Below are 6000 nucleotides of genomic sequence, written 5' to 3' on the forward strand. Positions count from 1 at the left end.
TCCAGTTTTACAACATCTGTTTAACCAATTCCTTTTATTAAATTCCCTCTGTTGAAATACTTGATGTGCTTTCTACTTTCCTGAAAGGACCCAGTCTGATGATGACTCATCTATTCCTATTTTATTGAATATTTTAATCAAGAATGGTTGCTGACTTTATTTTCTAATGCTCTCTGTGTGTGTGTGTGTGTGCGCCAGTAGAAATGATTGTATGAGTTTTTTCTTTAAACCTACAAAATTTAATAATAGATTTCCTAATAGTTGACTTTTCTTGAATTTCTATAATAAATCCCACTTCATTATGTTGTGTGTGTGTGTGTGTTTTAAATGGATTACTGATTCTATTTACTGATATTTCAATTAGGATTTTTGCATTAGTATTTGTACATGAGACTCATTAGAAATTTTCCCCTTCTATGCAGTTTTTGTCTGTTTTTTATTTATATCTGCTTTATAAACATTTTGGAAGTGTCCCATGTTTTTCTAAGCTTTGGAACATTTCAAATAATATTTAACATGAACATTTCAGAGTTTTTGTTATTTTGCTTCATTTTTATTTTTTAAGTTTTGGTAACATTTCTTTATGAGACTATCTATGACTGGAGCAAGTTTAATGTTATGTAATGGGAGATCTGTTTCTTTAAATGAATCCAGAAATGGCTAACACACAAACCGATGTTTTATGCTATACTACTACACTAGTGGAGAAAAGCTTTTGTGGATATCAGAGCAGGTTCAAACCAAACTGTGAAGTAGACAATATGTTTCTGGTGCCCTTCTTACCCCATAATTATGGCATTATATGTTTTTAAGGATTTTGCGTCATACCTGCTCCTCTTTTTCCTCCTTCTGATGCTAGTTCTGGGTATGGTTACCCAGTACTAACTGAAACAGTTTTTGAGATATGGCCAAATATTTGAGTTTTAGTAGGAGAACCATGATCATGGTAATGGCAGAATCTTGAGTCCTGATACTTTATGTGTTGTGATTGCTCTGTCTTATCTTTTTTTTTTTGTCTTATCTTTTAAGTGGACCAGATATGCTTGGATTGAGGCATAAATGTACCATAGTGAAGAAAGTGTACCCTCCCTCTCCTTGACTCAGTTAAACAGGTTTAATATATTTCCCATTCAGGAACCTTAGAAGGTCTCCAGTCTTCCTCTGACCCTTTCCAAAAATTTATCAAGGTCACCACCTAATTACTTTGAGTGAGTAAAAGAAAAAATAGAGTAGCACCTTGATAAGATATCTGATCTCATCTCTACCCCCCTAGTTCATCATTTATTTCCAATACCTTTGCACATCCTCTTTGACAAGGAGGTCTTTCCCTGCCTTTGACTCCTGTTGAATCTTCACTTATTTTTTAAGTCATGGCTTTGGCTTTCCTCATGCAGTGATCCTTGCCATTTCCTCCCTTCATACCCCCACCATGAACTAGTCCTGAAGTGTCCACAGAATGTATGCTTTTATGGCACCTTCTTTCCATTTACTTGCTGTTAACTCTTACCTCCCCAGTGGACTGGGAGCTCCTGAGGGTGTTTTCTTCATCTCTTCATCTTAGCCATCAGTGCTTAGCACAAAACTGCACACATAGTAAAAAAACAACAAAACAAAACAAACCCATTGCCTAGTTGATTCTGACTCAAAGCAACCCTAAAGAACAGAGTAGAACTTCTCCATAGGGTTTCCAGGGTTGTAAATTTTTACCGAAGCAGATTGCCACATCTTTTTCTTGCAGAGTGGCTGGTACATTTGAACCACTAACCTTTTGGTTAGCAGCTGAGGGCTTAACCACTGTGCCACCAGGGCTCCTTGCACACATAACCAAACCCAAAACCACTGTCACTGAGATGATTCTGACTCATAGTGACCCCACTGGGTTTCCAAGATAGTAAATCTTTATGGAAGTAGATTGCCCCATCTTCCTTCCATGGAGCAGTTGTTGGGTTTGAACCCCCAGCCTCTGGTTAGCAGGCAAATGCTTTAGGCACTGCACCACCAGAGCTCCTTGCACACATTTGTTGTTGTTGTTGTTATGTGCCGTCGAGTCGGCCCCGACTCATAGCGACCCCTCCTTGGGTTTCAGAGGCAGTATCACTACGGAAGTAGGATTGCCCAACCTTCCTTCCGAGGAGTAGCTGGTGGGTTTGAACCGCCAGCCGTCTGGTTAGCAGGCAAGTGTCTTAGCCACTATGCTACCAGAGCTCCCCCTTGCACACATAGCAGGTCTCAAAAAAATATTAATGGAATTGATTAAGTGAAACCTACATAAAAGCAGAGAAGAAGAAAATTGAATGTCAAATGATTAAAGTCTGAGAGGTCTTTAATACTATACCTCAAATGATAAAAAGTGGGTTTTCAATAATCCAGTTGCAGTGTATGAAAAGTAAACATAATGTTTTTGTTCAGAGTGGATTTATGTTTTATCTCATTTATGTTCACATTAAAGATGCTTTTCTAGCCACACACTTTCTAAATCTGTTTATTCAGAAGACATATATATTTGAATAAGTTAGAAAGGCAGTTTCCAAGGCTATGAAAGTCTAGAATCCTTTGGTTGCTTTATAACTCAGTCTTTGTATCAGGAAATTTGTCTTCCTCCTTCCTTAGGAAATTATGTCCTGCTTCAGGAAATGATGATCGTAGAGATAAGGGAGGGACTCAAAGGGAGTAATAAAGGATGCTAAAGATAGGTGTTTGGGGAGGTGAGCTGCCCTGAAAGCAGAGGATTCAGTTGAAGAGTTTGAGAGAAATAAAAGCTATTTCTATGATGCTTCCACCTGGAGTGAATAAATATAAATAGAGCATGGGATTATGTTTAGGTTGAGTGTTTTCCCAGCTTGAGCTGCTGGAAAATTTTTAATTGGCAAACTGTGTTTGGATGATAAAGGGAAGAATTTAAAATTCTTTGTAACCACTTTAGCCACCAGAATTATTCAGGACCATATGAACAATTTTGTCCAAAGCATATATTAATTTATTTATGTATACTTTATTTATTTATTTTATGTTCCAACTTTTCTGACTGCTGTATTAAATTATATTTAGTCAAGCTGAATTGTGTAGGGGCAATATTAGACAAACTTTGCATATATATATCTGTGACTATTAGTGAATTGCAGTATAGTTAAAATTAATCTTTTAAAACATGGGGAAAGATAATTAGTACAAATTTGCTCATTTTATGTCCCTTCCCCCAACTTATTACTTTTTTGGTAAGACTATTCAATTTTATCAACTGTGATATATAAGAAATCCAGTTCTTACTTGTACATCAATATGAGTCCTTTCATTTTTGTCCCACAGAGATCTTTTCTGGCTGCCTTTGGGCAGTGGGGAATGTGGGTGAAGGATAGAAGCCCAGGAGACTAGATCTGTTTGTCTCCAGCTTAAGTGTCATTTCTTGAGAGATACACTTCACCTCCAAGTAGTGCATAGTGGGAGTGTGCTTCCCTCATTCATGTGGGAACCACTACTGCCTCCTGTTGAAATGACTGTAACTGGATCCCAGTACAAGTTCGAAAGTTGAGGGTTTAGCTGAATGCTCCAAAACTATGGAGATAGCAGGCTGTGACTGTCAGGATTAAGCCTCACAAGGGCTGGGCCAGACCTAATAGGCAAGCCCTTTCTATCTCCCTTTTTTTAACTCTTCTCCAGTTAGTTCTGCTCTCTATGTCCTAAGCAGAGGAGCTCTTGCTTAGTCTCTCTTTCACAAACTTTGCCCTGTCCCCAGCATCAGGCATCCTTTGAAGGTCAGTTCCTTCTATTTTTCCCAGTTTCTGCTGTCTCCCGAGGGCTAGTGTGAACTCTGGCTTATGACTACCGGCTTTGCCAGTTCACATTGAGTCTAGATGAGGAAGTAATATTCTTTCTATTATTGTTATTTTGAGGCTATTTTAAATGGCTCGTTAGCCCAGTATTATTGTGCCAAGAAAGCTTTTTAAATTAATTGATTGTGAAGGTGTCCAAATAGATTATCCTCACCCAAAAAACCCATTGCTGCCATGTTGACTCTAACTCATAGTGATTCTACAGGACAAAGTAGAGCTGCCCCATAGGGTTTATGGAAGCAGACTGTCACATCTTTCTCCTGTGGAGTGGCCGGTGGGTTTGAACCACTGACCTTTTGGTTATCAGCCAAATGCTTAACCACTGCATCACCAGGGCCCCTTCTCATTATCCTTAGTTTCTGCTAAAAAAGAAGAAGAAGAAGAAGAAGAAGCATTAATATAATGTTAGCTAATTCAATCGAAGTTTAACATGAAATAAAGTGTTCTAGTCCCCCCTACTCCTACCTCATAAAATTAAATACACACACACACACATATGATATTTTAATGTAAGCATTTGTGATTTGGATTTTTCTTTAAACATAAATGGCCACATATAGTACTTAGTTGCCCATTTGGGTCTGTTTCCTAGAAAGCTCTTGGAAATGTGGTTTTTATTCATTTGTTAGAGGTGTCCTAAACCATGAAAAATTTAAACTGAGTCAGGTCTGTTAACTTAGTGCAGTGTAGCCTCTTGTTTTACCTAGTTTGTTTTTTTACTACAGAAGTTACTTAGGAACATTTTAGGGTACATAGGTAGTAAAGTGGGTGAGCCCTTTCCTGTACTGTAGAAATAGCACATGCTTCTCATGATTACATTGAAAAGTGATATATGTTTGAAAATTAGAAAAGATGATTGTACATTTTCAGTGCTAAAAAGTTGAGCTCTCTAGATGTGTTTAATTTATTTCCTTAGTAAAATTTCTTCCACTATAATATTAGTTATTGTTGTTAGGTGCCGTCAAGTCGGCTCCAACTCATAGTAACCGTATGTACAACAGAACAAAACACTGCCTGGTTGTGTGCCATCCTCGCAATCCTTGTTATACCTGAGTTGATCATTGTAGCCACTGTGTCAATCCATCTCGTTGAGGGCCTTCCCCTTTTTCGGTGACCCTCCACTTTACCAAGCATGGTACCCTTCTCCAAGGAGTGGTTCCTTCTGACAACATGACCAAAGTAGGTGAGATGAAGTCTGGCCATTCTCCCTTCCAAGGAGTACTCTAGCTGCACTTCTTCCAGGACAGATCTGTTCATTCTTCTGTCAGTCCATGGTACTTTCAGTGTTCTTCACCAGCACCACAACTCAAAAGCATCAACTCTTCTTAGGTCTTGCTTATACATTGTCCAGCTTTCACATGTATATGAGGTTATTGAAAATACCATGGCTTGGTAAAGAAGTCTTTTGCAGCAGATTTGCCTAGTGCACTATGTTGTCTGATTTCTTGACTGCTGCTTCCATTGGAGTTAATTGTGGATCCAAGTAACATGTAATCTTTGACAACTTCAATCTTTTCTGGATTATTGTGATGCTGCTTATTGGCCCAGTTGTGAGAACATGTTGAGGTGTAATCCACAGTGCAGAGTGTAATCCTTAATCTTCATCACTAAGTGCTTCAAGTCATCCTCACTTTCAGCAAGCAAGGTTGTGTTGTCTGCATATCACAGACTGTAAATGACTTGTCCTCTAATCCTAAGGCCACATTCTTCTTCATATACTCCAGCTTATTGGATCATTTGGTCAGCATGCATACTAAATAAGTATGGTGAAAGGATACAACCCTGACACACTCCCTTCCTGATTTTAAACCATGTAGTATTCCCTTGTTCTGTTCAAACGACAGCCTCATGTTCTATGTACAGGTTCCTGATTAAGTGTTTTGAAATCTCCATTCTTCTCAACGTTATCCATAATTTGGTACGATCCACACAATTGGATACTTTTGCATAGTCAATAAAATACAAGTAAACATTTGTCTGGTATTCTTTGATTTTAGCCAAGATCCATCTGACATCAGCAATGATATTCCTCATTCCACGTCCTCTTCTGAATCTACCTTGCATTTCTGGAAGTTCCCTATCAACATACTGCTGCAACATTTTTTAATTACCTTCAGCAAGATTTTACTTGCATGTGATATTAATGATATTGTTTGATAATTTCCACATT

The 6000-nt window shown here is 38.2% G+C and overlaps 1 protein-coding gene across 1 annotated transcript in view; it reads left to right on the forward strand.

Annotated features, from left to right (window-relative positions):
- DST (dystonin) overlaps positions 1-6000 on the forward strand; it is a 614637-nt gene that overhangs the window by 61417 nt on the left and 547220 nt on the right. The window lies entirely within an intron of this gene.

The sequence above is a fragment of the Orycteropus afer genome, unplaced genomic scaffold (assembly GCF_000298275.1).
Source record: "Orycteropus afer afer isolate SDZICR_OR568_19922 unplaced genomic scaffold, OryAfe1.0 scaffold00140, whole genome shotgun sequence".
Taxonomy (NCBI): domain Eukaryota; kingdom Metazoa; phylum Chordata; class Mammalia; order Tubulidentata; family Orycteropodidae; genus Orycteropus; species Orycteropus afer.